The sequence below is a fragment of the Symphalangus syndactylus genome, chromosome 19 (assembly GCF_028878055.3).
Source record: "Symphalangus syndactylus isolate Jambi chromosome 19, NHGRI_mSymSyn1-v2.1_pri, whole genome shotgun sequence".
NCBI lineage: Eukaryota > Metazoa > Chordata > Mammalia > Primates > Hylobatidae > Symphalangus > Symphalangus syndactylus.
This window is the reverse complement of record NC_072434.2, coordinates 76,699,983-76,710,219: the sequence shown is the minus strand read 5'-3', so window position 1 is coordinate 76,710,219 and position 10,237 is coordinate 76,699,983. Positions and strand designations below refer to the sequence as shown.

Below are 10,237 nucleotides of genomic sequence, written 5' to 3'. Positions count from 1 at the left end.
CACTTTGACAAAGACCATGAGCCCCTGGTAATTGCAGTACTGATGGAGCTGTAACTGCTGCTAACCAAGTCTATATTGTTTGTAATCCCTTTAGGTGGGCCCACACTTTTAGTATTCAAAAGTAGACTGCAAACAGAAAACAATTGATGAGCGTTTGGAGTGTCATAGCAACCCTGCAGATACTCATTTGTAGTTTGCTGTTAGCAAACCATCTCTATATATATAACTTAATTTGTTCTGATGGCAGCTGCCCAATCAGTTAGAGCAAGTACGGTAATGTGATTTGCTCAAGGTCACATGCTAGTATGTAGTTGGGTTTGAACCAACGTCTTATGAACCCAGGATCAGAGCTCCTTGCACAGTGTGAAGAGGAGAGGGTCCTGCCTCACCAGGGTGGACCCCAGACCGTCAGCCCTGGCATCCTGGGAGGAGCTGGGGTGAGCCACCCCACTTCCCACCTTCTACTGTGCTGCTTGGGCTCTGCTAACAGTTGGCACTAGGCTGGTGCCGGCTGGCTGGCCATTCGTCCAGCTCCACCATCTGGCATTACGCCCTCCGTGTGCACCATCCTCTCTTCTGCCTGGGTAGCTGTGCCTGCTGCTCCTGTCTGGCAGGAGCTGAGTGGCAGAGGGTTGACTGTGGGGTCCTGGGCGTTGGCTTCCGGCGATGGCCTCATCCTCCTGGAAGTCTGTCTGCCTCAGCCTTTGGCCCGAGGCGCCACACCCCCACCATTGATGAAATGTGCTTCTGCTGCCCAGAGAGGAAATGTCGAGGGCTCTAGTCCTGCCTGGTTGGCAGTATTCCCTCCTGAAAACCTTCCTTGCCTGTACTTTGTGCTATTCTGGAGTTCATTTAGAACAGGAGAACTGTATTAGCAGAGAAGGAAGGAACAGAAGAGCCGGTCACATAAAAGAAGCCCCTGTCCACACACAGTTTGACCTTTGCATGTCCAAATCTCAAAGTGGGCTAAAGGGTCTGTTTATTCCCTGCACCATGGAAATTCTGTAACTCAGGCCTTTCCTAAGTTCACTGAAAACTCCATGGTTATACGATTGGGATAGTTAGGAAAGAAGATTTAGGGCCACTGTGAGCAAAAAAAGAAGAGATGTCTGCCATGATGGAGCATCCGGTTTCTTGGAGCAATGGATGCACTCAAATAAACACACAAGAATATGTAAATCTGCATACTCACTGGGTGACCTTCAGCAACGTTCTGGACCTTTCTGTGCCTCAGTTTCTTCATCTGTAAAGTGGGGGCACTTTGCTGGATGGTTGTCAGGGTTTATATGCATTATGCAAAGCACTTAGGACTGTGCTGGCACATAGTAATTCATCAATAAGTATTATCTATCATTAAACCAGGCAAGTGCCCTCAAAGAGAAGTGAATGAGGCCGTCCTGGCTTATAAAAGAAGGATTTGACTTAATCACTTGGGAGACAAAAGAAGGCTTCCATGAAGTGGCTTGGACTGAAATGTGAGGAAGTAGACTTTAACTTTGATGAACCAATCTGAGGAGCACATTCCTGGCAGTGGAAATGGTGTGTGCAGAGTGGTAACAGTATTGGTAGAAGGATAGTCTAGGAAAAGTCTGTGGCAGAGAGGAGATGGCGGCAGATGTGCAGACATTATAGTTAGTGGTCAGATCATATTGAGCCTTGAGAACCATGTTAAAGAATTTTGGGTAACCACTGGATGATATTTATTTTTTGTGATGTAATAAATTACCCCAAAACTTAGCAGCTTCAAACAACAAACATTATCTCATGCCATTTCTGAGGGTTAGGAATTCAGGTATGGCTTAGCTGGGTGGTTCTAGCTTAGGGTCCCACAAGAGGTTGCAAGCATTGCACCGGGGGCTCCCATTGTGTGAGGCTTGAGTGGGGCTGAAGATCTGCTCCCAGAATCACTCAGGAGGTCTCTGTTCCTCTTTGTGGGCCTCTCTGTACAGCCACTCAGCATAGAACCACTGTATGCCCCAGAGAAGCTATATCCCCCAGAGCAAGTAAGAAGAGGGAGTGTGAGCCAGCCCAACAGGAAAGGGCTTTTATGACCTCATCTTGGCAGTGACATTCCATTATTTCTACCAAAATCTATGGGAAACACAGACCTACTCTGATACAATGTGGGAGGGGATTACCAAGGGTGTGGATACCAAGAGACAAGAGCATTGGGGGTCATCTTAGAGGCTGGTGTGGGGGAAATAATCAGATTTGCCTTTGACTATCTCGCTCCTGCTATAGTGAAGATGGGGTGGACAGGGCCTTGATACACACAGGGAGAACAGCTGGGAGACAATTGTAGCTCAGGGCATCTGGTGGTGGGCACAGAGAAAGCTGGATGTATTAGAGAGATATTTAACATTAACATGACAGAACCTAGGGAAAACTGGATGTGGGTTGAGGGAGGGAGGGAGGACATAGCAACTTAGATCTCTAGCTTGTGTAACTGGATGGATGTAAGTGCTGTAATAAGTAAAGGAGAATTGGAGGAAACCTGGTTTCATTTGTTTTACTGGAAGAAGATCATATGTTTAATTTTGGACATATTGAGTTTGGGATGACTAGGAGGCTTCTGATATTAGGCGTTGGATATGCCTGTCTAGAGCTCATAGGACCCACCTGCTTTGGAAACCTAATGGTATGAGTCACACAGATATTGGCACACAGTTAGTACTTGAAACCATCTAGCAATAGTGACCATCCAGAAAGAGTTTATTGAGTGGAAAAGGGCGCCTAGGACAAAACCCTAAGGAAAGCCAACATTTAATGGCCAGTGAAAGACTTCAGCTATGGGTAGAGAGAATTTTGGTCAATTACAAAAGGTCTCCAGGGTGACTAGCTTATAGTATATTAACAGACACTATCCAAAGAGTCAACTGGGGCAACCAAGAAGCCACTTGATGCCAGGTCTTTTCTTTCTTTTTTTTTTTTTTGAGAGGGAGTCTCACTCTGCCCCCCAGGCTGGAGTGCAGTGGTGCGATCTTGGCTCACTGCAACCTCTGCCTGCCGGGTTCAAGCAATTCTCTTGCCTCAGCCTCCTGAGTAGCTGGGATTACAGGCAGGTGCCACCACACCTGGCTAATTTTTGTACTTTTAGTACAGACGGGGTTTCACCATATTGGCCAGTCTGGTCTCAAACTTCTGATCTCGTGATCCACCCACCTCGGCCTCCCAAAGTGCTGGGATTACAGGTGTGAGCCACCATGCCCAGCCAATGCCAGGTCTTTAAGGGTGACAGTAATCTCTGCCATTACCCCCAGGGAGGTGATGTTGCCTTGACTTTACCACTTTGACCACGGGGTTGGACACTTTCAAAGGATTCTATTTGACCTTCCCCACTACAATAGCACTGACGCCACTGGAAGCAAAATGGAGGTTAGGCAAATACGAAGTATTCCTATTGCAATTATTGAATTCAGGAATCAGCCAAATGACTACTAGGAGGATCTGCACAATCAGTGGACTTACTGTGAGACAGATCTGAGCCAGAACTCTATTTATTAGCGGCCCCCATACGTCCTGGCTTTCAACTGGGGCAGGAGCATGATGATGCATCAGGTCCCTGGACATCAGCGCTAACTTAATTCCAGTATCCAACAGTCTTTGATATGCTTGGCTCTTCCCCTCTTCTCAATGTATGGTTTCCAGAAGAAATGAACATAGATAACTTTACAGAAGCACCAAGAGAGTCATCACTATACACACTGTTGTGGTGTTGCAGGGTCATTTCTCCTAGAATGAATGAAATGCAGGTATGAAAACTGGCTCCAGTCCAGAAATGGGGTAAGCGATCATGACTTTGTGTGGAAGCTTTCCTCCATGTCCTGATTATCCATTCATTATTTCTTTTAAGTATATAGATTGAGAAAAACCTTTGTTGTTTACTCATCTAAATTTCCTCTGGGGACAAGGTTCTATTAATCACCGTCATACTCAAGTTGGGCCAGGCCCCTTGGCTGATGCTCCAGACTTACTGCTTGTTATTAGAATTGTGCCTTGCTTCTGATGGTGAAGCACTGCCACTTAGCCTTTATTGTTTGGGGATCCTGTCACTCACATTGATGTCAGTGAGCCCAGTGTTCTGACAGCATCTTTCTTCAGTTGGCCCTGGCCTACAGAAGAGGAGAAGCAATCCTGAATTTCTTGATGATGCTTGTGACCCTCTCACCAGTACACTCCTTCTTCCTTTGGTAAATGTAGAATCTTCCAGGCTCTCCCACAGTCCACAGTCATCTAAAGGGTTTTCTGGCCTTACATAGTCTGGCATGCCCACCTCTTTGATCACTCCTTCTACCACCTGGCATTGGCAATTCTAGCATTTCCTCTTAGCATGAGCCATCACTTTTTCCATAGTTCTAGGAGCCACCCTGACAGCCTGTTAGAACCATCTCCTGGGGTCCAAGATAGAGTATTAATCTCTGTCTGGATTAAGGCAGAGTGCCCTCATATTGATAAACTCTCTCTAATCAATTTTACGGTCTGCTCCCCTGGATTCAGAACCTTCAGAATCCCATCCATTACATACTGCACTGGTTCCAGCTGGCACGTGTTGGCTATGTCCTATAGCTACTTCAGAAAAGAGTCCTTCCCTTCCTAAGTAAGACTGGCATTCCTTGGTGGACTGTGTTGCTACTGAACCCTAGTTATTGTTCTGGTGGCCAGGAGGGGAGGTAAGATCTTGAGAGGGGTATTTGTTGCCCTGCAAGGCCGAGTCCTCTGCATCATCTTCAGAGAAGTGGGCTACTTCTGTTGGTCCAATCATTCAGGGGAACTGGGGGATTCAAGATTTTTGAGTGCACCAACCAAGATGTCCCATCCCATATCTCAGGACACAATATCTCCCCAGAAGTGCCCTAGTCTTGGTATAGTAGACCTGTCCATTGAGAGTTATGCTTTCTCTGGCACTTGCTATTTTCTTTTTTAAAAGATTTTTAAATAACTGATACATAATATTTGTACATATTTATGGGGTACATGTGATATTTTGATACATGCAAAGAATGTGTAATGATCATATCAGGGTAATTAAGATATCCATCTCCTCAATCATTTATCATGTCTTTGTTTTGGGAACATTTCAAATCTTCTCTTCTAGCTTTTTTTTGACATATACAATATATTTTTCCTAACTATAGTCACCCTATCGAACGAACACTAGAACTTATTCTTTCCATCTAACTGTATGCTTGCACCCATTAACCAACCTCAATTCATTGCCCTCGTCCCATCCCCCAACACAAACAACTCTTCCCACACACTGGTGTCTATCATTCTACCCTCTACTTCCATGAGATCAATTTTTTAGCTCCGATATGTGAGAGAAAATATGGGATATTTGTCTTTCTGTGCCCGGCTTATTTCACTTAACATAATAACCTCCAGAAACTTGCTATTTTCATGATTAAAATTTAGACCTGGTTCTCAGCTGTTTGTGCCCTCTACCTACAGGAGATGACAGTCTCTTTCCAGCCTACCAAGAAGGACTTCTGGCTTTTATTCCTAGCGTTTAATTGATTAATCACTGTTTACCTTTTATTATCTTTCCCCGAATCTTTAATTCCTCTAAACAACAGACGTACAATTCAATTGTTCCTATAATTACTCTCTCTTCCCATATTTTTTGAACATGTAAAACATTATACTAATGAATGCATTTTCTTCTGCTGATGTATTATTTTGTTAACTCCCAAAGAATGTTTTAACAATTGCACTGCTTGGTTGGGCCAGGGACTCTCCACGCTGGATTTAGCACCTGTGATGAGGCCCTCACTGCCAGCTGGCCATAGGGTGACCCAGCTCCTGCCTCTCCTTTCTTAGATCGCTGACCTTGCTGCCATTTGCATTCTTCCTAGAAGTAGAGTCTGAGATGGAGATTAGTGTATAATCAGTTTATTGAGGTGGTCCCTTAGGCTCAAGGCTTGTGGAAAAAGTGAAGGAAGCAGGACTGGACAGAGAGAGAAGTTGTTCTGTGATGAGACACAGGTGTTCTAAGATACAAAACAGACTTTACCAAGCCCTATAGGGATTTCTGAAGCTGGGCTGTCTCTTCAGAAATGTCCTGAGTTGGGTTGAGTTGGGACCTTTCTATCCTTACACTGACCACTTGTTGAAGGTGGGCTTCTTTGAGAAGAGAACATGGCCTTGAGAAAGGTGGTTCTGAACTTTGGCAAAGGGCAATTTCTAAAGAGAGCTGATATCTGAAGAATTTCATCTGGTAACACTCCCAGTAGCTAAGAGGTAAGTCCTTCCCTGCTGAATGGAGATCTCAGTGGTACAGCAGCAAGCATTCCCCGGCTACCAACGTGAGGTGTCTGCAGGAGGTTTCACAGACAGAAGATACGTCACTATTCTCCTGTATTAGTTGCTAAGAATGTAGGCACTGGCAACTGGTAGATGTGGGGATTGCCAGTGGCTCCTGGGGGTTCCCTGAAAATTATTCGCTTGTGCTGCAGTTAGCTAAGATCATTAAGGATGGCCTCTTATGACCACCCCACTTTTGGATTCACTGAAAGCCCCCAGGGGCCTTCTCAATCTTCAATCTTCCAACATATCCAATGGTTATATGAACCTCTAAGTCCTCATATTAAGTCCCTCCTAGTGAAAATACCTAAAATGGTTTCTATTTTTCCAAACTAACACTTGCTGGTACAGTTGTATCATCAAGAGTTATACCCCAAAGTAAGAACATGGGAGCACTTCTCAATAATCTCTCCAGTAATCAATTAATAGAGGTCTCCCAAATACCTCCCATTTTTTTTCTGATGCAGTGATAGGTATTGAATGCTAGGTTCAGCTAGTTAAAAATACATTTAGAAATTTTAAAGAGATATTTATATAGAAGTGTTGACCATAGGTGAACAATGCTTAGATGGTGAGGGGAAGGTTACTAGTATCAGATAATTCAAAACTTGTGAGTTTGCACGGTTATACCAGGCTTCCAGCAATCGCTGAGGTTTGAAATTGGCCCTGAAAGGAAAACAGCTGAGAGAGACAAAAAAAGTGTAAACATCTTCAAATGTAGCACATGGACCACTCATTATCTGACAACTGCCTGCCTCCTCAGACTTTTTTCCTTGTGCTCCTTTGTCTCAACTTTATGTTCCAGCAATTCCAAGCTGCTTGCAGTGCTTCTGCATATGTCAAACTTTCTCCCATCTGGATTTTTTTTTTTTTTTTTTTTTTTTTGCCCAAGCTGTCACCTCTGCCATAACAAACCTCTCCTCTATTCACTCTTTAAAACTTAGTTTGGATATCAGTAAAAATGACAGAATAAGATCTTCTGAAAATCTCATCCGTTCTAAAAGCAATGAGAACACTGGCAAAAAATGGTAAGAATTCCCACTTCCAGAACTCTGGAACTTAACAAAACACTTACAGCATCCCAGGGAGCATTTCTCAAGAAAAAGAGCCGAATCTCAGTAAGAACAGTGAGCTTTGGGTTGCCCTAATTTGCCCTATTCCTTATTGTCCTCCCTCTCCAGCTGCACAATAATTTTGAAAACAAAAGCTCTCAATCAGGTGAAAAACAGCAGCCTGGCAGCCACTGGAGGGGACAAAATAGGGTCAGTCTAAACATTAAGTAGCTTGTCAGCCAAAGAGACTGGGGATTTAGGCAGGGACCAGACCCTAAAAGACTTTACATGTCCCACTATAGACTTTTCATCTTATCCTGAAAGTAATGAGGAGTCCTGCAAAGATTTTCAGCCTCAAAATTCCATTCCCAGATAATTGCTATTATTTGACCTGTTTTGGTGGTTCCTTAGGAAGCTGTTTTTGACTCAATTCAGAGTCTTTTCCAGTTTCTTTTCTTTCCTTTCTGCAGAAAGGAAGTTTATTGGGGAGCATCCTTAATTTGGATGAACATAGGAGACTATGTTCACAGGAAATGAGAACTGTGGCGAGGTAGGAATTTAATTTTGCTTTTTTTTGTTGTTTGTTTGTTTTTTTGAGACAGAGTCTCACTTTATCGCCTAGGCTGGAGTGCAGTGGTGCAATCGTGGCTCACTACAACCTCCGCCTCCTGGGTTCAAGCGGTTCTCTTGCCTCAGCCTCCCAAGTAGCTGGGATTATAGGCACCTGCCACCTAACTCGGCTAATTTTTTTTTTTTTTTTGGAGTAGAGATGGGGTTTTACCATGTTGGCCAGGCTGGTCTCAAACTCCTGACCTCAAGTGATCTGCCCACCTCAGCCTCCCAAAGTGCAGGGATGACAGACAGGAGTCAGCACACCTCTACTGGGATTTACTCTTAATGCATTCACAACAAAGGCCTCAGCTAATCCTCAGGGACCTGGAGGACCCTTCAGAGTTGTCCTGCCTTAAGGCCCAAGGCCAATTCTTCATACCAAGTGCCAGTTCTTTATTTCCTCCTCATCAAGCAGTCATTGGATGCTCACTGTCCCTTGGGAGAAGACCCGACCTCTTCCATCTAACAGCAGCTCAGCGAACAAATGAGTGCCTCAACCCCAGAGGCAGAGCTGGGCAGGGCATCCCAGCATTCAGCATCCTGCTGGGTTCCCATGTGGCTTGGCCCATGCTGCTTTCTCAGTGTGTGACACCTTGAGAGGAGGCAGGAAGAGAGGCAACTTATGAGGGCAGACAATTGTGATTTCCACCTTGAGTCTTCTCCCTGCTAAGTGTATGGCTTGGATCAGAATTTATCTTATTTAGGCCTGTTTCTCCACCCATGGCAAATGATATTCCTACTTAAACACCAAACACGTCGCTGGTATCCTGAGATAACCCGGAAATGGGGGTCAAAGTTGGATGGACTACTTCCAGGAAGGAAATCCAGTACCTATGATTGCTGGGAAGGCCAAGCACACTGTGCTTCTCCTCCTAACCTCCCCAGGACCTCCCACATTTCTTGCTTTTTTTTTTTTTTCCATTTTTCTTTTCTTGTCTTTTTGTTTGTTTTTGTTGGGTTTTTTGTTTGTTTGTTTTTGAGACAGGGTCTTGCTCTGCCCTAGCTGGAGTGCACTGGCATGATCTCAGCTAACTGTAACCTCCGCCTCCCAGGCTCAAGTGATTCTCCTGCCTCAGCCTCCCAAGTAGCTGGGATTACAGGTGCCCACCACTATGCCTGGCTAATTTTTTGTATTTTTGGTAGAGACAGGGTTTTGCCATGTTGGCCAGGCTGGTCTCAAACTGGATCTCTCATATTTCTGCTGCAAAAGTAGCAATAAGGTCTAGTAGCCTCTTCGGAGTACTGAGAAGTTGGTCTAATTTGTTTTGAGTTCCCTGGACCCTGATTAGGATTTTGCATCAGGCAGACATTCATTTTGTTCTGTTTTTCTTTCTGACATTGGCCAATGAGAAATCTTAATGAAAGAAAATTATGTCATTCTTTATCCTGGTATCAAATTGTACATGCATTAGTGACTTGGTAAAAAGAAAAAAAATGAGTCAATAGTCTGCAGCAAATCACTATAAGTGTTATGGAGAAATCTAAGCATCAGAGACATACAGAATCTTGAGTGATGTGATTCAAACCCCTACATTCAAACAAATGGATTCTCAAAGTCTGGAGGGGGAAAACTTATCAGAATCTCAGGGGGAAGGTGAGGCTCCTGTAGTTTGAAAAAGTCTATCCACTTTCTACCCATAGGAAAATTTTGTACAAAATTATTATCTCTTGGGGGTATGCAGAAAATAGTGTGAGAGAGTGTTTTAGGGGACAAAGGTTAAAAAGAAGTTTTAGAAGTAGCTTTGGGAACAAATGGCAGTATGATAATGTTACTCATGAGAAGTTTTATCTCTGTCAGCTACATTTGGCCATAAAATTACACAATGGATCATTACAACGCCTGTAAGTGAAGGAATGCAGCCACCCGCTGCTACAAAAGAAAATTCCAAAACAGTGAGCATAATACTAAGGAGTTTTCTCAAAACTAAGGGTGACAAAATGAAAATGGGCTCTGAAGTACATTTGAGTTTTCCTCTTAAATTAAAATCACCTAGATTTTTTGACAATTCCCATTGGCCCTCGACATCTCACTGGAGGAGGTGAATCACTGTCATCTCTGTGACTCTAATGATGCCCAAACTTTACAGCTGATGAGCAAGGAATAGAATAAATAGCTCCATTCAGAAGGACAGATTCCCCTCAGGGGGGTAAAAAGATGGCATCGTTCCTAAGACCATCATCTGAAGTTCTCTGACTCAATTGCGGTCTCACTTTGAATCAGTTGCGGTGACTGACAGTGCCCAACAATGCCAGTACTCACATTCCAAGCTGCA

General features: G+C 44.1%; 1 pseudogene; it reads left to right on the top strand.

Annotated features, from left to right (window-relative positions):
• Nucleotides 1-332: 332 nt before the first annotated feature.
• LOC129458289 (uncharacterized) overlaps nucleotides 333-10,237 on the top strand; it is a 34,177-nt pseudogene continuing 24,272 nt past the window's right edge.